Genomic DNA, 23,351 nt, shown 5'->3' with positions numbered 1-23,351 from the left:
TCTAGTCCAGCATATTCTGAAGCAGCATTGAAGAAAATCTCCTTTTTTTTCTTGTGAGGATGGTAAACCAAGAGCTTTCGAACCTGCCCAAGCCAAGACACAGGATTTCCTATCTGTTCTGTTTACTGTGGCTCCGTCTAGTCCTGTCTTTTGTACTCCCAAATGGCTTATTTTGCAAAGAAGCTAGGAAAAAAATGAATTAAAATGGTTGGGAAGAGAAACTTGGAAGAAATAGTGACATTCAGATGGGAAAATGTGAATGAAAACTGGAAATTACTACAGGAAAGTTTACTAGATGACTAAAAACCACAATTTCGTAATGGTGAATAAGGACATCTTTGGTTAGCGGTACCTCTGCGTTAAGTGAGGAAGTAAAGGCAGCTATTAAAAATCTTTTTTTTAAAAAAAGCTATTAAAAAGGGGAAGAAAAGAAGGAAGAGGAAGGAGGCAGTAATCATGTAAATTAAAGACTGGAAATATAAAGAGGGGAAGGGCTTGAGAGGGAGCAAAAGAAACCTCTACTTTGCAGCCTAAGGACAATAAGACATTTTAAAGGATAACGGCAATAAAATAATTCCTAATAATAGCATAGCTTTCTTGCTAGCAGAAGATAGCGAAAATCTTAGTGATTCAGGAAGGGCAGAAATACTGAATAGTTCTCTTTGTTTTTAAGAAGAAGCAAGATGATGTCATCATGCATCATGAGAATGCAGAAGTACCGTCCAACCCTCTCAAGTAGCTATGAATGATGATAACAAACAAAGGATTCAAAAATAAAACTTATCATGCTTAGGTAGCACCAGATGAGTGAGGGACTTGTCTGAGATGTGTAGCCTCCTCTCACTGACTTGTACTAAGTCTTTGAGCAAGAAGGAAACTTTTCAGTCTAGAGGAGAAAGGCAAAGCAAAATGACCTGGATAATCCTGACCCAGCTTGTTTGACAGTAGAGGGCAAATGGTGGGAAAGCTTGATATGGAGCTTAATTAGTAGAAGAAGAAAGGGAATATACTATACTGTGCCCAGTATAATGTGAGATTTTGATTTTTGACATTGTGTATTGTTTGAGAAAACATTATTTTAAAAATATGTGATGTTACATGATACCCCGTAGATTTGTTTGCCCTTTACAGCCCTTTATCAGCCTGTGTGATATGCTCTGCTGGCTGGAATTAGTTGATACTATAGCTGGATTTGGCTCAGATGTTGAGTGCTAGATCTGGAACCATCCAAACTAGGATCAGCATGTTGATCATTGCTGAGACAGTTCAGTATTTTTATCTGTGGCATATCCTGAGCCTAAAGCTGGCTTAAAGTAAGTAGTAGAAAAGACACTTGCAAGCCTGTAGAATAGAATATGTAAGAAGTAGTACGTGGTGGAAGGCAGACTGTCCATGTGGCAACAAATATGCCTAAAGGGGCACGTAAGAATTATATTTTTTAACAAAAAAATCTATTCACTTGTGGATGTAGAGAAGGCAAGAGGACATAATTTTTGTGTTACAAAGTGACATTAGCCTCAGCTGAACTGATAGTGGTAGCTTGATTCCAATCAACATGGTCATATGCCAGGCAGTTTTATCAGGCAAGTTTGCATTGATTTGGCATGAAAATAGCAGTAACAGCAATCAGTTTTTTCTTAATTACAAGGTACAATATGAGTGAAGTGCAGCTTATGAACATTAAGAACCATGAAACTGGAAAGCAGTGATTTGAAAACAGATTTAAGGATCCTAATGGAAATGGGGCTGAGCATGAGCTTGCTGTGGGATATGGCAGCCCTACAGTGATGACAGGAACAGGGCAGTGTTCACAAGATTCACTAGTTTAATATCTGAATAGCATGAGAAACTCTCACAGCTGAGAAACCCATAATAACTGGAAAGTGCAGAGGAGAAGAGAGCCATACAAATTGTGAAAATATTAAAAATTGCTTTCTGATGGGAAACAGACAGAAATCCAGCTGTCCTGCTTAAAAGAAGACTTGGATCTGACTTAAGTAGCACACATTATAGCTGGTACTGAAGTAACTTGGTATAATTGCTGGGGAAAGCTTATTAAAAAAAACACAAAAAACAAACTATAACAGGAAGCTGAATCAAGGTAAGTTTAAATTTGAAATGAAGACAGGAAGGTAGCTTGCCAAGAAGGGGGGGAGGGGGGAATGTGTAAATTCTCCATCTCTTGAAACTTTGAAATCAAGATGACACCTGATATGCTCTAGTCAAATACCAGGTACTGGATTCAGTACAGAAGCAGCAAAGTGATCCAGCAGCAGCCTTGTACAAAAGGTGACACTGAATAATTCAGTGGTCCCCAAGGACTCATGAGTATCCATTTGTCTTCCTAAACTTCAAAATGTATTGCTGTAAACTGGTAAACCTGAGTCAGCTCTGGTGCTGATAAAGCAGTTATTTGATCAATCTGTTACACTGGGGGTAAAGTTAGACTTAGTCAATTCTGCAGTTTCATCAAGTTACCTGTGTAATATCTTCATTCAAACAGCTATGTAGGATCAGGATTTTGATAGCAAAACCTATAAGTTTGTGTTTCCAAAACCAAGGGTGCTCATAAGGACTTTCCCATATGATGATAAAATAAAGAACATTTCTTCTAGTGTTGGATTTTTAATTTTTTTTTTTTAAAGAAAGCTGTACTTTCCATGTTGTTACTTCTATGTTTTCCTTAGCTTTCCATTAGAGAATATCACACATTCTATAATCTCCCCATAGATATGCATATTATTTTCCTCTTTATAAACAATGCAGTGTGACTTGAAAAGACAAGAAATTGTGGAGTTAGACAGTGAAGGCAATGTGTCATTTGGATCTGGTTATGTCCTGATATCAACAGGTTCTGCTATTGAATTGATCCACCTGACTTTAAGAAGCAAAATGTTGGTCAGTAGCTTTATTCAAGCCTTAAAAATACTTATGTCCCCTGAAAGGCTGTGGAACTGTGCTAATACTACTGCAGTTGCATGACAAGCTGGATGGGTAGAGAACCACCTGAAGGATCTTTCCCTGTACCAGTAACTTCAAGAGAATACAGCTTTGGAACAGCACCTTAAGGTGTGATATCCAGCTCCTGGTGTAAGCACTGCATGACCTTCTGCAGGATCTTTCAAGTATGTGAATAACCAAGAGCACCAGAGGGATATCATGTGTGAAGCTCCATGAGCTTAATAATTTCTTAATAATTTCAATATAGTGATGACTTATGAGATCTAAATAGCTGCTTAAGAGCCCATGACATACTAATACGTGTGACATCCTCATCTGAAGGGCAAATTTTTGTGTACAAAATCCATCTGCCTGCCCTGTCAAACTGTAGATTAGAAACTTCTAGAGAGAAAGCTGTGTATCTGGAACTCATATTAAAAAAAAAAAACAAACCAACAGTCAAAGACACAGTCACTGTCTGAGTCAGATCTTGAACTGAAGCATTCCTCTGCTTCACTCTTCCACTACCAAAACCATCAGAAGCACTGCATGGAAAAGTTTAACCTTTAGTGTACAGATGAGAAAGGAGCTGGTTCTTGGTATGTGCTGGAACAGCATGAGCACTTGCAGGTTTTAGCAGGTAAATCTGCAATTCTTTCCAGGTTTTATCTGTAACAACCGCAGTTACATCCCCTAGTGACCATCACTGAATTTCTTGTAGTGAGGATTGTTCTATTCTGGAGAAAACTTGCACCCCAGCCTATGGTTCTATACAGTCAGTAACAATCTAGCAGGTAACTGACTGCTTTCAGCTTTCTCTGCTTTACAAGATCAAGAAAGAGAAGCATTTTCACACTGAAAATCTGTTTTCCACACAGCAGTCTCATAAAACCTGAACTCTCCCATTTTATTAATCATTGTGTTATAAGTACAGTGTGTTTGTTCAAGATATCTTGCTACAGGGTTTGGAATTTGCTCTGTGTTTACTAAGACCACACACTCAGTGAGTTTTACAGCACTAGGGTTACAGAATCCAGTGAGTAGAGATACTGTTGTGATAACCAATGCTTTGACACTGAAGTCTTAACTAGAGAACATCCAAAGCTGAGCATCCAAATCCCTGCAGCCTGAGGTGAAAAGCCAAGTTTTTCAGCAGAAAGCTGCAACTGATCCAGATCTGGTGTGGCTCAGATCCAGAGAAGAGTCCGTAGAGTGCACTGATTACTTAGTTACATTTAGTTTATTTTGCTCTGATCTAAAAAGATGGTGCAAACTTTTCAACAATTTTTGGGAAAGAAAAAGGGAAAAAAACACTTGACATTATGTTGAGAGAAAATGTTTTAACTAGTACAGAAGTATTTTAAGTGTTTTGTAACAAAATACTTCTATGTAAAATAATAATTTATAAAACCTATTTCAAAGTGAAAGAATTAAATGTTTCCTTCTGAGCAATTTAGGTGGAAATTTCCACAGAGTTTTGTTCAACACGATTTTGAAAGTAAACCCTAGGTTTTTTTCTTTACAAGAACACTTGTTCAATATTTTGACATCAGCTCTTTCAGGACACTGAGATGCCTGAGGGAAAAAAACAAAAACCAAACAACAGCCAACAAAAGCCTCCCACCACCCCCCAAAAAGCCCCAAACAACAACAAAACAGCAAAAGAAGTCAACCCAAAACTTTCCTATGAAATATGCATGTGTCAAAGTTGTCAAAATGACAATAGCAACACCAGCATATAGTGGGAAAGATGAATGTTTTTTGTTTTAAGAGTATTCCTCCTTCCAAAGACTGGAATGATAGAATCATTCCAGACTACATTTTTTAAGCCTGGAAAGAGGAAGAAATAACTGTTCATTATGACTTGCTCTTGTAATGAACCCAGACTGTGCATATGTGTAGCCTCACTTGATATATGTTAATGTTCAGTGACTTACAGATAACAATAAAAATATAAAATGGAGAATCACTCTTTGAATAACAGCTGCCCAGGAGAATGTTCATTAAGTTTAGATCATGACTCAACAGTGTGGTTCAGAAAACATAATTCATCCATTGGAAACATATTGGAAATGGTTTAAATTTTTTCTGGTTTTTTATCTTGGCAAAAAATGTGCATAGAAAAAAAACTGCTGGCCAATTGCATAGAGATATTGAAAGCATGATGCTGGTGAATAATAGCATATACAGTGGACACTGAGTCCAAAAGAAATTTTAATCAGTGCTCAGCTATCAAATTCTTCTCTGGCAAAAGCTCAAGGGGTTAGTATCTTGTATTTTGTGGTCAAATGATGTCAGCCTCTATGGAGCAGCTGGGTCTACAGGATGAAGAATTAAGGGCTTGCTATCAAAAATACTCTGTTGCTGTGAAAAGCCAGGTCACTGGAATGTTAGCAAAATCAATGGCAGTGGGTTTGAGCTTTTTCAACTACAGGTAGGGTAAGTGATGGCTACTACTGGAAGCACATTATAAGTGCTTTAAGACTTCATTTAATTCCTTGGAGTACATCTAGAGAGAGGAAAACAGAGAAAATACTTCTTACATCAGCTGTATATGTGACAGTTAAATGAACAAGAATCTCCATTTGGACTACCAAGTATTTTTGAACAGCTTGCAAGTCTTTACTCTCTGGAATATATCTTTGAACTGAGAAATCCCTGCATTGTGAAAATGACATCTCTATCTGAAAGAGATTATTGCAGCTACCTGGAAGACGCACAGAAAGGACCTTCCTGGCAATTGATTTCCTTCGAGAATCTCAGGATCCCATATAAAGAACGACCATAATGAAATCTAATAGGAGTGTCCATTACAAATGGTTTTCATTCTGTTCACTTCTTTCCATCCCAAAGACCCGTGCTGAAAGCTTTTCTGCTTTTGCAGCAAGGGGCTGTGCAACACGCATGCCTTTCAGACGTGCTTGAAAGTGCCTGAGTAATAAAGCAGATGTTGCCCCACCACCATTTTACCCCATCACCCCTACATACCAGAATCATCTGTGGAACAAGTTTTCAGTCGACCTACTATTGTGTCTTGACCCAGAGGAAGCAGGAAGGGTCCTTTCCAGTGGGAACGTTTACTGCGTATTGAAGATGCCCGGCTGAGGTGTTTTAACTATCTGCCTTCAGAATCCCTTCATCAAAGTCAATAGAAAAAGGGTCACATGGTTCATTGTGGCATCACTGATGATGGGGACATGCTGGCATCTGCTCAATTTGCCTAGTGGCTGCCTCCAGGCCTGACCCTGCTGGTGCTGTGCTCCTGTGCACGTTTTGCCACTGCCCCCAGGCATGTCATTCATCTACTCTTACTCACATATCCCCAACTTCTCCAATTTTTAGAAAGAAATTCTGCAGCTACAAAAGGATTGCCAAGTCTTAATAGCATAAAGAACTGAACAAAGGGAGGAAAATAAGTTTATTGATGCAACTAAATCAAAAAAGGCATAAAATTTCATTATTCAAAACCGCTACCAAACCCAGTTCAGGATTAAAGGACTCAGGAAAACAAAAAGTTTCTACAGAGCAGTGAAGTCAGCTAATTCTTAATAATATGTGGTCAGAAGAAGCGTTGACTTAATCAAGCTAAGATGAGCTACCATCCCCTGGCCCCATCCATTCAGAAACCCTATCAAACTCCATCAAATTCAAATCGTAAGGGACCAGACTAATACCCAGCAGATGTTGTGGACTGAATCTTGTAGATTATCTTCTTTCTACTGTAAGTGTTTCCTTATTGGAACTGATAAATAAGTAGGACTCATTGAAATCTACTTTGAAATTCAAAACCCAAGTGCTGCTTTTTTTTCTTTCTTTCTTGCATAAAATGGAAAACTGTTTTCTTTTAATCTCAGTTCACAGTAAATAAAAGAGTGCCTTGGGATCTTTGGGGAAACCTGCCTGAGCTGAAAAACAGGGGACCTCTTAAGTACTCCAGTGAAAGACCAAGACAAGATTTCAAATGAGTTCAGAAAGATTTTATAAGTGTCGACTTCACACATCTTTGGAGTACTTCTCACTTTGTCTCCTATAAAAATCATAGGAAGGAATGGGTCATTTCAAGATAAAGCCCCTGCAGTGACAACAAATAGAGTCAAAAGGAGAAATCCCCCTTTCATGGAGTGGAGGTTGGAGCTGATGAGTTCCAGATGTCCTCCAGGTTATAGGTTGAGGTACTGAATGTAAATCATGCCTTTCTTTCCAGCCTCTCTAGGTTTGGCTGGAGATGCAAATGTGCTTGCTGTGCCACACTTCAGATACTTAGAAATGCTTCTCACACTGAGAGAAGTTTTAAATCAGCAATTTAAGAAACCAAAAGAAGAAAGGCTAATACCCATGTCGTTCTTAATTAGCAAACCACAGTTATAGTGTGTAACTAAATCAGAGCCTGGAGTGTGAATTTTGCAGTAGTTATAAAGTGATGATTAATCCCTCAGTGAGGATTCCTCCCCTGTTCTTTAAGCTAAGAGGTTCTTCTCCCTCTTAGCAGAGAAAAGGACTTTGCTAAATTATGCATGCCAAATCTTTCTGGCAAATAATGCTGTCTGGAAAAGACAAAAACTGTTGTGTTATTAATGCATCAAAATTAATTATGCCAGTATAACTGGTTATCTTTGGCACATGTACAGAGCTTGAGGGACCAGACATGGTGCTGCCCTATTTGTTACCATGGTAGAAAATTATGAAAGAAGTACAGCTCTGAACTTGCATAACTCAAAAGCAGTTCTGAGCATATTTTAAATTTCCAGGTTAACAGTAAAAGAAATATTAATTTCTCAAAAGCTGTAATTTAGGACCCAGAAAGAATCTGACACACTTGCAGGGGAAAATAAGTGCAGCTTACAGAGCTGTGACCAGTGCTGCCCTGGCTAATGGGTTATCACAAACCACTCTGGAAAATTCGCTTGGTGTGCACTTAATCTGGTACAAGGTGACAGGAGCAATCTAGGTGCGGCACCAGTTTGATATTTTTAGCTTGGACTTCTCTGACCGTGCCTTCTATAGCTGGGGCTGAATATGAAAGCAAAGTGGTGAGCAGCTTCTGTGAGGCTGCAATAAGCTCTTCAGCCTGAGTAATGTGGTATAGCTACTTGCTGCTTTAGATAGCTGCTTCACTTGAAATTGGAGCTTCGTCAAACTATGCAGGTAGCTTAGAAACTCTGATTGCTTGTAAATACTGCTTTGAATCTGTGCATGGTAATCAAAAGACACCTGGGATATGGAGATAGCTTTTCTACTCTTCAAGAATGAAAAGTCCCTATTTTGATCATCCTGCAGATGCTTCATCAGGAAATGGCAGGCAGCAGTGAGCATCTTTGACATGCAAGAATATCAGCAAAATGCTCAGTAAGCTTTTGCATCTCCTGACTTTTTCAAGAATGTATGCAGACCTGAATACAGCCCAGAAGTTGAAGCACATTTAAATCCTGTGCCATGCAGTGTGCTCTTTGCGTGTGCCAGATGTAAGCAAGCTGTGATTTATGTGTGCAAATGCCTCTGTGCATACGTGCATATTAGCTCAGCAGGAATTTAACATGAGCTCTTTTGAAAACTTGAATTCTAAGTTGCACTTCCCACTTTGCTCTTTCATATTAGAACAGGCTCTGCTTCTGAAAAGACACAGAGTGAACTTTACAAGAAGCTGAGGAGATAAAAGTTTTAGCTGAGTAACAAATGGAGGTGAGTGCTAGTGAGTCATCTGCTTAGTTTTGAGGGCAGATGGCTGGACGAGAAATTCCAAGCCATTCTCTTAACACCACAGAAATCTCTCTAATCTCTGGCTGTAACTATGGGGCTGTTCAAAACCAAAATCTGGACAGATGAGAACAGTTCACTTTCTCAGAACTTAGTTTCCAAATGCAGTTGCTAAGAGTAAAACTTGTAAAATTTTAGCCTTTGTCCAGTCTTAGCAGTTACATGTCTGTCATCTCCATGCAGAAACTGAGTGCTGAAAGGAACAAACGCACATGGTCGTGGTTTTTTTGGGAGGCAGAGACACTCCAGTTGGGGTAGCATTGAAGTTTCTTTAAGGGTTCTGACAAGGTACTCTCCAGGTCAAGGGCAAGCAAAACTGGACAGAGAAAATGGACTTGAATTCTGGTGACTCATGATGCTTGGTGCTCTTCTGTATGTTTTAGGCTAGTAATAGATGCTGTTTCAAGCCACAGGGAAGATGTGTGGGTATATCTGACAGTGAGTAAAGCACTGTCCAGCTCTTAGTGGCTGTGCTGCCTTGCCATCATGTTCAATATGGAATAGCCATAAAGGCTATTCCAGTTTTGTATCACCAGTTCTAGTTGCCCCTTTTAATTCTTTTGTGGTACTGTATGGTACAGCTCTAAGAGGCCAGAATTATTCTCTTCTGCATTTGTAGCCAAATACAACTTCTGAATTACACCAATTAATCCCCTTTCTGTCTTGAGCGAATTATCTCAGAAAGTAGCTATGGTAATCTATATGAAAAAGAGAAACTACCAGCAAGTAGGCATCTTCTGCATGAGTCTGGGGGTTACACCTTGTAGGCAGGGTGATCTAAGGGTCCAGAGAAAATGCTCCTGCTATTAGTCTTTCGCTCTCTTGCACTCTTGCTTTCATAAGACCCTGTTCTGAGCCAGTTCATCTCATGAAGCCAAGATAAATTTAAAATAAAAGGAAAGAAAAATAGAGAATTTTCTCCAACTTTAATGAGCTTAATTGTTTGTGAGAAGGGTTTGGCAAATGCCAGCACAAGGGCAAGATGGGATGTGCCTCTGGGAGCAGGAGATAAGGAGTGAGCAAAGGGTGGTGGGCTGAAGAGGAGCAGTGGGATAATAGATCATCCTGATATCTAATCTTTCTGGTTGTTAGTCATTGCCTTAGACTAGGGATGTCATGCCAAACCTTCGTTGCTGTTGTTGTTACCCTTATGACACAGAGGAAACATGACTTGTTTCACATAATTCCTTTATGTAAACAGTGAGTAGGGATTTCGTGTCTCTGAGTGTACAGGGTACAGACAATGGCTTTGCAACAGCTTTTGCCATCTGATGAGAGTGCTGGGCTGCAAAATAAGGGTGAGGTTGACTCTGGCAATGGCTATAAAGAGCAAGATGCAATCCTCATGTAAAATATATACTTAGATACCCTGAGGAAAGGAATCACTTATCTCAATACGTGCTGTCCTCTTAAGGCCACTTTGCCAAGGTCAGTGCAAGGACATTTGAAGATATACTTGTGCCAAAAAGTCATAAGCAATGCAATTAAGACGTAAGAGATGTTAATGATGCAGCAGAAGCTGTATTTCCACTGGAGGATTTGCCAGTGTAACACCACCAGCAGCATCCTCACCGTACAGTGTATGACATTTGGGCTGAGATTCTTATGTGACCCAGAATAGTGCAGCAACTGGAATTTTGTGTAAGGTAGCCTCAGTGTGGAAGGGATCCCCAGCAGAGATAGGCTAACAGTGCAAAGTGTGGATCTGCATCCAAAATTTCCAGCAGTTCATGAGTGGTCTACACCGATACCTTATTTCTAGTCCCTAGCTTTTCATACACTAATTATGGCTATATATATTTTTAAAGTCCCAGACTCGTCTCAGAAAACATACAAGCAGGAATTGCAAGCACAATATATATAATCTCCCATTAGGGTCGGGTCACTGTGCATGAGCTCACCTCGTACTTTGTGTATTTGCACCGTGAAAGCTTTTGTTAGCTGTTTTGTGTACAGGTGCTCAAATCGTGTATGTGGAATGTCAGCAACTGATTTACTGAAAACATTAAAAAATAGGTTACTAAGTCTATGCAAGTACACGACAAAGTATGCTCCTGAACCTGCCAGTACACGTTAACTTTTTCTTTTTGTACCCTCTAACACTCTGTACATGATAGCTTATTTTCTAAATCAGTGAATCAGTAGCAATATCTATGGAGCAACAGTTTCATTTACCCCTCCTCAAGGAGACTGTTCACCATTTGCAGGAGCCTTTTGTAGCCTTTAGATGAAAGACACTTCATCTGTGTAAAATATTATTATTGTTGTTAGCCTAGTGTTTTCAGTGGGGTTTATTGGAACCTGATGTCCTGCCAGAAGTAACACCCTGGGAATCTTTCAACAACTGTTCCTGGGTGTTCTGTAGATTACTGCTGTTTTCTCATACACTGTCCCTGGGAATTATGTTCTCAGATTAGGAAAAATGTCAGTCCTCTTCCCCCTGTGAAAAGAACTGCTGCTCAGCCTCTGTATGAAAAGATTAGACCAGTACTTTCTTTTCTGGTGATTTATTATTCAGGTTGTGTTTTGTTTTCTCATTAACCCCTTTGCAAAACACATTCAAAATGTTAAATAAGATTGATGTGAATGATCTTGTGGCATTATGCTAAGACTTTGCATAGCTGAGAATGGCCAGTTAAAGGAAGACTGGTGGAAAATTGGACCCAGACATTCAGTCAGCAACTTTCAACCCTGCAGAGACAAAGAACCCTTAAGAGCTAACTTTATAATGAGGAGCTGTAGTACAGCATGGCAGAAATTAAAGGGAGGCCCAAATCCCCTTAGTGACAATTGTGTTTTGCAGAGATCTCCTGGGTAGACTTTGCTTTGAGAGACCTTCAGGAAGGGCTGTAGCAAATGAGGCCTTCCTAGGAGACTGTATTGGGGAAGGAAATGCCTCTGGGCCAGAATAGAAATGGGAGGAGATGAAAACAGAATAACCATTTCTTTGACAATTGAATGACCAAATCCTGCAAATACAGTCTTCTTCTGAAAAACATTCACATTTAGCTACCAAAAATGTAAATTTCTGGAGTGGGGGACAAAACTCAAGATTATTATGATTTCTTTATCACTCTATCTGATGTCTACCTTGTAGTTTCTCACTTAAAGAAGTGGGAACCACTGATGCAGAGCAAATGCCCTGGGTTTAAAGTGAGGTTCACTCAATATCTGTTTTGAAATGGAGCTGGATTCTTACAAGGGAGTAGACAAAAAGCTGTGTTCAAATGAACTTCTGAATGGCTGGGGAGGGATGGAAGAGTTAGGGAAAAGGATGGTGAAAAAAATCCTGCAGCCTGTGGGCCAGGCTAGGCACTGGGTGTCTGTGTTTGGATTGTTGTGGTGGTTTTGATCATAATTTATTGGTATAGACTCAGAGAATCAGCTCATATTAGCTCCGAGTTTTTGTTATGTTTTGAAACATTTGGATACACATAGCACAATGTGATGGAGGAGTTTATCTCTGTAGTTTATTCACTTTTGATCACCCTCTTCTTTTTTTGTGGTTTCTGCCTCCCTCTGCAGAGCTCATTGTCTTTGGAGCAGCTCAGCTTTATCATCAACATGTTGTGTGTTAGCCCAGTGAAGGGGGTTTTTTTGGTACTTCTCTGTGCACACACTACAGTCTGTTTCTCTGAAAAAGCAAAAGCAAAAGCCACTCTGCTCCATTTAATTTATTCACAGTTTCTTATGTCCTTTTTGGGCACTTTAATGCCCTGTTTGAGGCTGGTGCTAACATGACCAGAGAAGATGGGCAAACTAAAGTCCTTTTCACCTATTAATATTATTTTATCGTAACTTAATCTATATTGTCCATACTTGAGAGGAGCATAAATATTTAGTGAAATCATTACAACTGCTCTCCTCAGTTCTTGACTCTGGTATCAAATACTCTTGCTTTTGTTGGACCTTTTAAAGAGGATTTAGTCTGCAAGCTACTTTCTGAAGATATACTGCCTCAAAGGTTACCTCTTTGGTCTTCAACCTTGAAGGCTTTTACTCAGCTACACTCATTACATCTGAACGTAGCTGCAAAGTCTTGACTCTCTTTCCCTGCCCTCCTAATTTCATGCATCCTCTTTCCTGTCGTTGGACACTTCAGCTCCTGCAACATTTGAGTACAGAATGTGAATTTCTCTCTGCTCACAGGTACCAACACGTTAGTGTTGGTTGTGTACATAGTATAGGTGCCTTGGGCAAAAGGCAGACTGAATGCTGCCGTAACAGATATGATATTCCCACAGTTTTGGGGCCACTGAATATGGCACAACCAAGAGGAGTCAGAGAGTCCTACCCAACCCTTCACAAAGTATCAGGAGAAGAGGGCCTTCAAAGGACATAAATCTTTCCAGACAAAGATAGCGATCAGTAAATCACAGCTTTCTCTTAGCCTATGGAATTTGCTGGTACTAAGACAAACTTCCCACAAGTGTCCTCTCATTTCTGCTGAATCAGCCTTATAATTACGCCTACTGAGCAGATGATAACAAATGATGATGTACTTTGTCATGTGCAGGATACAAATGTATCATGTGTATGGAAATGGCTTGAGGAGTTAGTTAGTTAGATACTGTCCCTTATTTCACAAGAGAGATCACGGATAGTGCTAGAGACAGTGTCCTCTGACTGAAGAACAGCCCCTGGGAATGGTGTCCTGTCAGCCTGCTCCAGACAGATCCACAACTGTGTATACCCACAATGTGCTTCATGAACAGATTTATCAAGTCCATGGGCATACATGGTTAATTGTGCACAGCTCATGGTAAAGCTCAGTGCAAGTTGCTCTTGCATAACTCCATTGGGGTTTAGTTGGCTGAACTTTACTTTTCACAAGTCACTTGATAATACGTAAAATAATAATAAAAAAATAACATGGGAGGAATATGAAAAATTATGTTAGTCACACCAGTAACAGACAGCCTGGGCTCCTAGCTGAGGAACAAGTTCTCATCACATAGGAAAAAACAGGGAGGGGAACAAAGGAAGAAAAAATTGCTTTTGGATCAGAATGAAGAGGAATGTGTTGTTATCACTTTCAGCCACAGAGTGATGCATCTTTTTCTTTTTTATCTTTTTTTTTTTGCTGTTGGCAGCTACAGGGACACCTTTCCCTGCAGCTGGCCAAGCATGAGTCAGTTGCTCCCACAGGAGAGATAATGTCCCTGTTTGTGTGTTGTGTGAGTGAGACAAGAGGAAGTGCTTTCAAACGACCCTGCCCCACCAGGGCTGTAAACACCTGAGTTCACCACCATGCTGGTCCACATCTAAACCCTGAGCCCGTTCCTCCACCTGGGGACCTGTAAGAAAACTGCTGTTTTGCCATGGGCCCAGAAAGTGAACAACGTAGGACTGACCTAGTTTGGTGATGCCTGGAGGGTTGTGGCTGAAGGTAGCAGAGAGAGGGTTGGAAAGGTATCAGAGAGCTATTCAGCTCAACAGGGCTAACCAAAAGTAACCTAATTAGTAGCCACCAGGACCTGTTGCCATCTGCTCTTGATTTGCCTGTCTGAGCCTGGTCCTGTGTTCAAATATCTGCATAAAGATACAGATCTACAGCATGCCTGCAATGTTGTCCACATCAGAGATGGCTTTAGTTATCTCTTTTTTTTCATGGTCTCAGCAGAATAATTGAGCACTAGATAAGCTCAGAGGTGAAACATACCTCTTGCTATACTTAGTATCTCAGGCTAGGACAAAGTGGGGAGCTCCATTTTCTCTGGATTCTGGGGACAGAGACCTCCAGGACCCACAGTTCTCTGTATCTTTTTCTCCCATTTGCCTTACTAAGCCTGTCGTGTTGTGAAACTCATCCCATTGGAGCACTCTCTTGGGGCTGCATTTGTTTGTTTTTTTGGTTTTTTGGGGTTTTTTTCCTCTTTTTCATGATTTGCTTCCTGTGCTTAAGTAGTTGATTTTTGGTGTTGGATTTTTTTTTTTCTTTTTTTTTTTTTTTTTCCTCTTTTTTTCTGGGGTGCTGAAGGTACTGCCTCCTCTGAGCATGTGTTAGCCTTTTCATTTTGGTAGTCCTGTATCTCTTACACATAAGATACAGATACGAGCAGTTTTCTCCCACCAACTTCGTTGCACCCTGGCGCCTCATCTGAGAAGGATGGAAGAGGGGCTTTTATTGTGCTAGTGGACTTTGCCCATCCCTCCCCAGATCTGAATAGGCCAGCATTATTTCACAAGTGCTAAATCCACTCACAATGGTTTTAAATGGTTGAGCTGCTGAGCCAGCTGAACAGCAAACACCAGAGGGGAAACCACATTTCGTGAGCGTTTTAGATTCCTTCAAACTGTACGTGGAGCCATTAAAAGCAAAGTAAAAGCCCTTTGACACAACTCCCTTCGGCAACTTTTTCACAGCTACATGCCAAAAATGGGGGCTGGCTAAGGAATTCATCCAGAATCAGCTCCCAAGAATCTAGTACATGAAGACGAAGATGGAGGTCAAATCTGTTTCTGTTAAAAGGGAAGAAAACACCAGAAAATTATATTTTTTGTAGCATATTGATCCTTTGGTGGATGTCTCTCTGATTAGTGTGGATTGTCAATCAAAGTATCACCATGGGCAAAAGGTGAAAAAACTTCACGTTACATGGGAATGTTTTTTACTGTATCTGTGTTTGTGTCTGTTTTCTTTATTCTTTATGTATTAGAAGAAGCCAGAATGTATATCTCATGGTCTTATAATCATGCAAGAAGTACTAAATCTTCACCCAACATGACCAGCCAAGAAATATCTAAGAACTCAAACGATTATGCCATTGCAATTAGATGGATGAAGACCTATCTAAAGAAGCTGCTATTTCTGTTTCTGTCCAGACTTGTGAAGATCTGGGACTTAATGCTTCCTAAGAAGGAGGCATAATTGCATATTCCCTGAACAAGTTCTTTCACAATGATCTGGGTTATCTTAGACATTCAGTAATGGAGGTTTCTTAGCCCAGACAGCCTTGATAGAGCGATTACTTTGAGCAGCTGTATTGAGGCAGCAATAAAAACTGATGGTGGTGATGAGGGTGAACCTCCCACCTTCAGTGCTTCAGCTTCAGTCAGCAAAAACTGTGTGGCCAGAGCCTGAAATCACCCAGGGACATGTAGGAACATTTCATCCTGAATCGGCTTAAAAAAAAAAAAAACAGTAAACTTGCAGTAGAATAGATGCATCAAGGAACTGTATCATCATTCTGAGTCAGAATTTATGGTTAATATACTTCAGCTTGTTTCATTTCAGGGGGTTTCACAGTTTGCTTCCTACACCACGGACATGACTGTAGCTCCTCCAAGAAAAAGGTGTAAAGACATCTGTGTGCCCGAAGTTACCTTTAGCAGGGAAGGAATTGTGTTTTTTCTCTTACTGATAGCTTCAGTTACTCTTCTTCACATTGAGTGAAGTAACCGAGTGGGCTATGAAGACTAAATAAAATAATCTTTAGCAATTTCTAAAAAAAAAAAAAATCCAACAGGTGATGAAAAATTTAGCCAGTGAGAAGTAGAGGTGAAACCACAGAACACACTGCTGCTGCCTGGCAGTCCACACATCAAACAGAGATGCTTTCCTTCCTGCTTTCTACATCAGTGGTCACTTAATAGTCCCTGCCTTGACCTGGTATCTGTGAAATAGGCAGGAAAACACCTCTTGCTCCATATGGGGAAAGTAAGTGCAACTTAATTCACTGATATTTACAAAACGCTTGGAGAACTAGGAACAGAGAGAGTACAGACTATTGCTGTGTTTTTATTTTCTGCAGAAATGTTCCTTCAGTAAAACCTAGGTTACAGAAGAGGGAATGGTTGCCCTTTGGCTCTTGTTAGATTGGTAGAAGCAGTTACTTTCTCACAGTAACTAAGGTCTGTGGTGAACTTGGGGCTTTTTTTTTTAATCCCCAAAAATATTTGGAGTTGTGTGAGTGCATAGAGAAAAATCCTGCAACTATGCACAAATATTTGCAAAAATTAAGATAAGAGAAAAAAAAAAGAAAGAAAAAAAAAAAAGAGCCCAAAGAACCCACAAGCCAGTACATCATCTAATTTTCTTATTCTCATTTCTCTAAACCTGCTGACAGGATTCCCCCAGAATTTCCAGCACTTGCCGAACCTTGACCTAAGCAGCTTCATGAGAAATTTCTTCCCCAAGGGGTGTTTTGGATAGAAAGTTCTAAGATCCTGAGTATAATGGTTTTCACAGCTGTAATTACAGAGTCACACATCTGATTCATGTAATTTGACAAGGAATTATAACTTGCCTGCTTCAAAGGAGTGTGTCAAGGTGTAGGGTAACTGGTGATGTGAATCTTGCAGCATCTGCACATGAACTCTTCCATCATTCTGGTGTCCAATTCAGATGTTTCTATTCCGTGTTTACATACCTGGGGCAGTCGAGATTACAGTAGCAGAACTCATTTCTTGTATTGTTTTTTCTCAGAGAGAGTTTTATAAACATTTGACTCAGAAGCCAGGGATGGGAAAATGGCAGTGAAGCGGCCCATGCACCCTTTGGTGCTTGGAGAAACTCACACTTCATTGTGTGGTTATTGTGTGCAAGCAGCATTGCACATTTTTGGTTCTCAGAAGAGAACCATAACAAATGAAGACATATCTTTCAGGAAGGGACGAGAAATGGTAACTTGAGCTTGAAGCTTCCATTTTTAGAGGTTAAATGAGCTGATGTGCTGTACCTGTTTGTTGGCTGAGTCCGTGGTTCAGCTCTTTGGTGTGGGCTGGAATGAAGCTGAGGGAGGGAAATTTTTGACAAGACACAGAAATTGATCTGCCCATGACTTAGCAGGTACTTCATGTTGCTGAGGTCTCCCACTCACAAAGATGTCTCAGTGGGATATTTTGCTGTTGGCCAGCCAGGAGAATCGTGTGTTGCCACCACCATAACCAGGCTATGATTACTCACTAAACCAAACTCACTGCTTGTGTATTCAAATCTGTGAGGTGCAAGAGTGGGTGAGATGTATCTGTATCTCAATGTGTGAAACAGGTACATTGCAACTCATGGTACCCCTAAAGGTTGCATCTGAGGGGGGGCAGATGGTGGAAAAAGGGAAAGGGAAACTACTAGTGGTTGATGCACAGGTTCTGAGGGCAAGACAGGCCAAGTTGTTCAGGTATGTAGCACGGGAGTGGCAGGAGGGTTGTCCTTATCTGGTTTGGTGCTGCTGCTGGCTGACCATGTCCTCCAAGCAGTGTGTAGCCACACTGTCTTGTTGCCACTCTCAGTGGGACATGGGACCAGCACCTCACAGAGCCCTGGGCATCCCCACGGCCCCCAGACACCATCTTGTCACCCCCAGGTCCTGTGCTACTTCACCCCCTTCCCAAGGGGAGACACCCTACTCTCCCTGCTTCAATTGTATGAACTTTATAAAGCAGACACAGAAATCTGTTGTTCTTATTAATAAGCTGTTGTAGCTGCCAATCTCTGGGGTCCTCTCCCCTTATGTCAGAGGAGGTGACAGCATCCGTTGACCCAAGTCACTTCCTCCCTCCCAGTTTCCCCCTTAGAAATGTCTGGGCTGCTTCAGATTTCTTTTTATACTTCCTATTTCTTCTCCCTTGCAACCTTGACCATTTCCTGCTCTGACCTGAGCGCTGGCTCTGCTGTGTTTATCAGACATAGAAGGGAGGTGCTGTGCACTAAGGTCTGTGATAGACCAATCCTACAAGGCAGTGGGGGAAAATCTTCCATAATTTACTGTTAGGCAGCCCCAGCTCTGAGTGAAACTCATATGTCTTGTGCAACATGTTGTAGACCAGCGTGTGTTACCTCTGTGGACCTCTGTGCAACAGCAGGCAGAGCCTCTCATGGAGCCTGGGGAGGTCTGGGCATCCATCATCCCTCTCTGAGGCCAAAGAGATGGTGCCACCCACATGGCAGCTTTGCCCTCTGCCACAGCTGTCCTGGGGTCTGAATGCTCAGCAGTCCCTGTTCTCTGACAGCACAGCATCCTTTCAGTAGTTTATAGCAGTGGCAGGTAACTTTTTAGATACTTCAGAGGCAATGACTTTCTTAGCCTTTTTATTTCTTAGCCAACCTAAACCCTAAACCCAGCAGAGTGATCCTATTTAACAGCAATCCCTTGTACTCTTCCATGGAAGGCCTCTGCCTGGTGTTGTTTCAGTGAGACCAGATTCACTGACCAGTGGATCAATCAGTCTCATCCACTATTTCATACACTACCACCATCCCCCTTTGCCCTCTTTTTCTTTTCTGCCTTCCCATGCAGGGCTGCATGATGGAGGTGGCCTACCCAGTGCACAGTAGGGGACAAGGCTCCCTCTCTCAGAAATATGATTATACTTTTCTTCCTCCACCCCTCAAGAAGATGGAGTATGAGGGATGAGACCATTCCCTGTTGTAAGGTTGCTGATTTCCATTGATAAATCCAAAGGTATAAAATTGACTCTCCATGTGCCTCTTTTTTCCCCAGATACCCTAAAAACTAGGATCCAGTTCCTCACAATGAGAAAATAGCATCCCCATGTTTGGAAAGGGTCTAAAGAGAAAGTTCACCCCAGGTGGAAACACTGGCCATGTCCAGGTAGAGTGAGGAGGAATAGAGGAGAAATGCCACATCTGACTACAGGACAAAGGACCAAGTAGTACTGGCTGTAAGAAAAACTCATGTTGTGATCACACTTGCCTGTCTTCCAGTGAACATTGCTGGCTTCTGGGACCACCATGGGTAATGCCACACAGACTTGCAGGTCCCTGCAGCTGGGGGAGGAGATCATTCTCACTCCTAAATACAAAATCCTATTTCACACCTGCCATTTGACCTGCTAGGTCAGGATGATCACGAGCTCTGCCTAAACCTCTAGTTAGCCCTGCAAAAGCTTTACTCTCAAAGAGCAGTCTGCAATATTCCAGTCTGAGTGACATCCACCCTTGAGAGCAATCATTGCTACTGCTTGGTCCTTCCCTGCTGTTTTGACTGGCTACACCCAGGCTTGCACCATTAGGTAAGTGATCTGAAATGAGGGGTAGCTGCCACTAAAAGGAGACATCCTGCTGCCTCTTCATGCTCTCGTGGCCATGGAGTCCCAGTCATTGGCAATTGTCTGATCCTCCTATGAACCACTGCAGGACAGCAAACCAGAAAACTAACCCTGCCAAAAATGGGGAGTCTCTCTGAATCAGCCATACCAGGGTCAAATGGATGGCACAGGGGGTGGAGTGGCCCCCTCCTTCCCCCAGGAGTGGGATCCTGTTTGAGGGGCAAACCTGTAATCAGGTTTGTTTAGTTAAAGACATAGCGAGATAAGTTCCTCAAACTCTTGGTGGTTGAGTTGCACAAAGCATATAATGGTGTCACAGGAACGGCTTTTTCTAAAGCACTTATGATTGCCTTTCTGAAAGGCTTTTTTCTCTATCAGTACAGACTGTCATTATCCTGTCCTAAATTACAGAACCCAAATAATGCTGATGAGGCCCACTGGGGCAAGGACGGTGCTTGACTGTCAGTATCAGTGTGCCTGCCTTCTAGGAAATCTCTGAAGGAGAGTAAAGTTCTTATGGCACTGCAAAGCACATGCTGGCTGTTGCTGTAGAAGCAGGTAAATATGTGCCCAAGCCAAGAACTTGAATGCACATCACAGCCTTGAGGCACACATTAAAGCCACAAGAAAACACAAAACCAAAAGTCTAATCTAGCTGTGAACACATTCCCTGCATCCCCTAATCAGGCTTGGACTGCAAGTGGGATGTGGGAAATGGGATTTACAGTGGTAAGTGGGACTTTCCATTTGGCTTGTGGGTATTTTGGAAAAGTCCACACTGTAGCTCACTCTATGTATCTGCTTGTCTAAAATCTTCCTGCTGTAGATCTGTTAAAAAACTGAGCACTGGAAGTAAACTATCCTAGTATTTTGTATCTTTTTTTCCATGCAAGTTGCCTTTAAACCTGTCCTTATTTCCACAGATGTATTTTGCATTCAAAGTATTCACCAAGCAGCTTCTGCCAAAAAATTTCAGTGTAGGGTCTGGTTTCCAGAATGATTTTTTTTTCTCTGTTTACTCTTTTCACTTTTGATGTATGAATGATACCCTAAATGGTGAGGTATTATTCCTGCTTCTCATCTCAGAGGGCTGTAAATTTTTTTATCCAGAGAGTAAGAAACTAAACTATAAAAAGGGAAGATGCAACCTGCAGTCTATAGCCTCTTGCAACATGAATATGGATGACATTCATTTGGCACACATCCCTTAAACACCCATACATACAGAACACAACACCCGTTGATGAATAAGAAAATTTATAAACAAAAAATGTAATAAAGCTCTGGAGCAGTTTAGTATCAACCCCAGTTTTTGCTTCATTCTGTAATATTCATCTGGGGCTCTGAGAGACTCAGCCATGGTAATAATGTGTGAGTGTTACTGATTTAAGCTGTCCACAGACTTTCCCCTGGTTATTGCTGCTGTGGTGGAAGTGGTGGAATGGATGTTGTCTGAGTTGGTCCTATTAAAAGTCTGGTACATTAGCTTAAATCACTGATGAAACTGGGTTATGTTAAGATGCCAGATGGTGAACTGCAGCAGTTGAGGTGCACAGCTAAACAGATTTAATGGGTCTTTTGCTACTTGAAAGAATGGATCTGCATGCCTACCTTCTCTCTCTCCCCCCCCCCCCCCCCCACCATGGAGGTCTATATTGAAGGATTGGAGAGAATAATAACACAGAGAAATGCAAATAAATAAGCCAGAATGTAAATAAATAAATAAGCCAGAATCAAAGCCATACTTCTAATTTCTAAACCTTTGATTTCTGAAGTAAAAAGAAATGGATGATGGGATCTTTTTGGATTGCTTTATTTTTTTCTATCCTAAAGGTGGTTTTCTGATCCCAGTTGTGTCAGAATGTACTATTTTATATATCTCATCAGGTTACAGGTTTGCCTGCCTGGTTTCTGGTAAATGGTAGATGCTTAATGGGGGAAGGTGAAAATTAACCTGGAAGACACAAGTAGAGATGTCTGGGAAGAAAAATGCATAATTCAAATTAATTAATATTAAAATGTTATCTTTTAATAGGTGAGCTGATATTTTAAATTAAAATATTTTAGTTCCTGTTTAATTTTTTGTCTTAGCACTCAGCTGGCTAGCATAGACCTGATGAGGCTGCTTTACAGCCTTGTGGCTTTTTATTCCACTTCGGCACCATTTCCTTTCAGCATCTCTCTGTGCACAGTGTGAGGTTTTGTTGGTCTTCCTAGAAGTCAGAACTGGAAAACAGGCTTCTTCGAAACACACAGAACAAGAGAATATTTGTGAAGGAGAAAGTACATTAATGGGAGATACTTCTTGCTGTTAAAAAGCAGTCCTAGGTCTCACTTATGGGCAGCTGATGTGCAACTTCTCTAATGCAAGACAACAGTTGCAGTCTGGTCAGCAATTGTGCCATTGCCTGTAGGGAACTGAAAAGGGTATTTATTTTTATCCTGCTACTGGCTTATGGGATTTGAAAGTACCTTTTTTAGCTTGCGTAACTGTAAATATTGTTACTGGACCTCCCAACCTCTTCTCAATGCTTTCTGCAATATTCGACCTTCTGACCTGCTCCAGGAGATGGCAAATTCCACAGGCTGACAACATGCTGGGTGAGGGAGTGACTCCTGTTGTGGAGACTTTCAGTTTTGCTGAGTGAGCTCCTATTCTCATGGTTATGCTGAGCAAAAAGTTTGGGGCCTGATCAGTTCCCCCTAGAGCCTTCTGAAATCTTGATTGCCTCTTTTAGCTTTCTCCTATGCTAGGCCAGGGGCTCACAGTGTTTCCATTCTGTGGTTACCTGTCTAGCCTTGGCATGTAAACACTGTATAAGAAAAGCTGTGAAACTGCTTATGACACAGGACCCTCTCCCTATAACTGAAAAAAAAGTAAAGATCCTATTTCTATATTGTATCATAATTAATTTTCATGAGAGTTCCTGCTACTCCATCCAGGAACTTCTTGAGGGGCTGTGAGTCAGGCTTTACCACCCCAGAGCATGCAGTGCACGTTCTCACAAGCTTCTCAAACCCACAGCTGGAAACTTCGAAGAAGACACCTGCCCTGTGTTCAGTGCTTAGAGCAGGGATCCAAAAGAGGCTTTTAAATGTACTTTCAACTAAAAGACTTCTTTTTTCTTCTTCACTACCAACCACTCCTTCTCTCACTTCACTCGAGTCACATCATTGTCAGGACCCTCTTGCTTGGCCCAGCTCTGTGGTCATACATAATGCTCTCTCACCTGCCAGCACTGAATATTTCCTGGTCATAAGCTGCAGAAACCTGTGTGCATTCACCTGTATTTTCTACTGACTGATGGCTTCAGGAAATGCCTATAAGGTGTCACAAAGAAAATCTCTGCAGCATGTTTTTTCTTGTGGCAACCTGCGTAGAGGTGGAAAGAATCACTCCACACCTTTCTGCTCCAGAAGCAGATAGGTAAGCTTTTTTCAGTTTTGTAACTCAACAAACCTTTGACCAATTTATTTGAGTAATGTAAAGGCTGAGGAGCACTTTTGACTCTTCACCTCAAGATGGGTTGAAAGAAAAAATTCTAAACCCTAGATTTTTCAGAAGTTTATAAGGATTTTATCTGGTGAAGCTGATTTTTTCCATCTACAAAATCTGGGCTTCAAATCCACAATAGATCTGAAATTTT

General features: G+C 41.1%; 1 protein-coding gene and 1 long non-coding RNA gene across 3 annotated transcripts in view; one reads left to right on the top strand and one right to left on the bottom strand.

The window, feature by feature from the left end:
• Positions 1 to 23,351, bottom strand: part of NINJ2 (ninjurin 2) — a 46,077-nt gene that overhangs the window by 20,811 nt on the left and 1,915 nt on the right. The gene's annotated exons all lie outside the window — the stretch shown is intronic.
• Positions 7,964 to 23,351, top strand: part of LOC139807512 (uncharacterized) — a 42,681-nt gene continuing 27,293 nt past the window's right edge. The window contains exons 1-3 of one of the 2 annotated variants that reach the window (XR_011730586.1): positions 7,964 to 8,085; positions 8,536 to 8,619; positions 18,933 to 19,105. This is a non-coding gene — a long non-coding RNA (uncharacterized lncRNA). Of the gene's footprint in view, positions 8,086 to 8,535; positions 8,620 to 18,932; positions 19,106 to 23,351 lie in introns of those variants that run through there. The other variant, XR_011730587.1, reaches the window with a different exon arrangement.

This window comes from Heliangelus exortis, chromosome 1 (genome assembly GCF_036169615.1).
Source record: "Heliangelus exortis chromosome 1, bHelExo1.hap1, whole genome shotgun sequence".
NCBI classification, from domain to species: domain Eukaryota; kingdom Metazoa; phylum Chordata; class Aves; order Apodiformes; family Trochilidae; genus Heliangelus; species Heliangelus exortis.
Note: the sequence above shows the minus strand (reverse complement) of the source record. Positions and strands in the feature narration are given on the sequence as shown.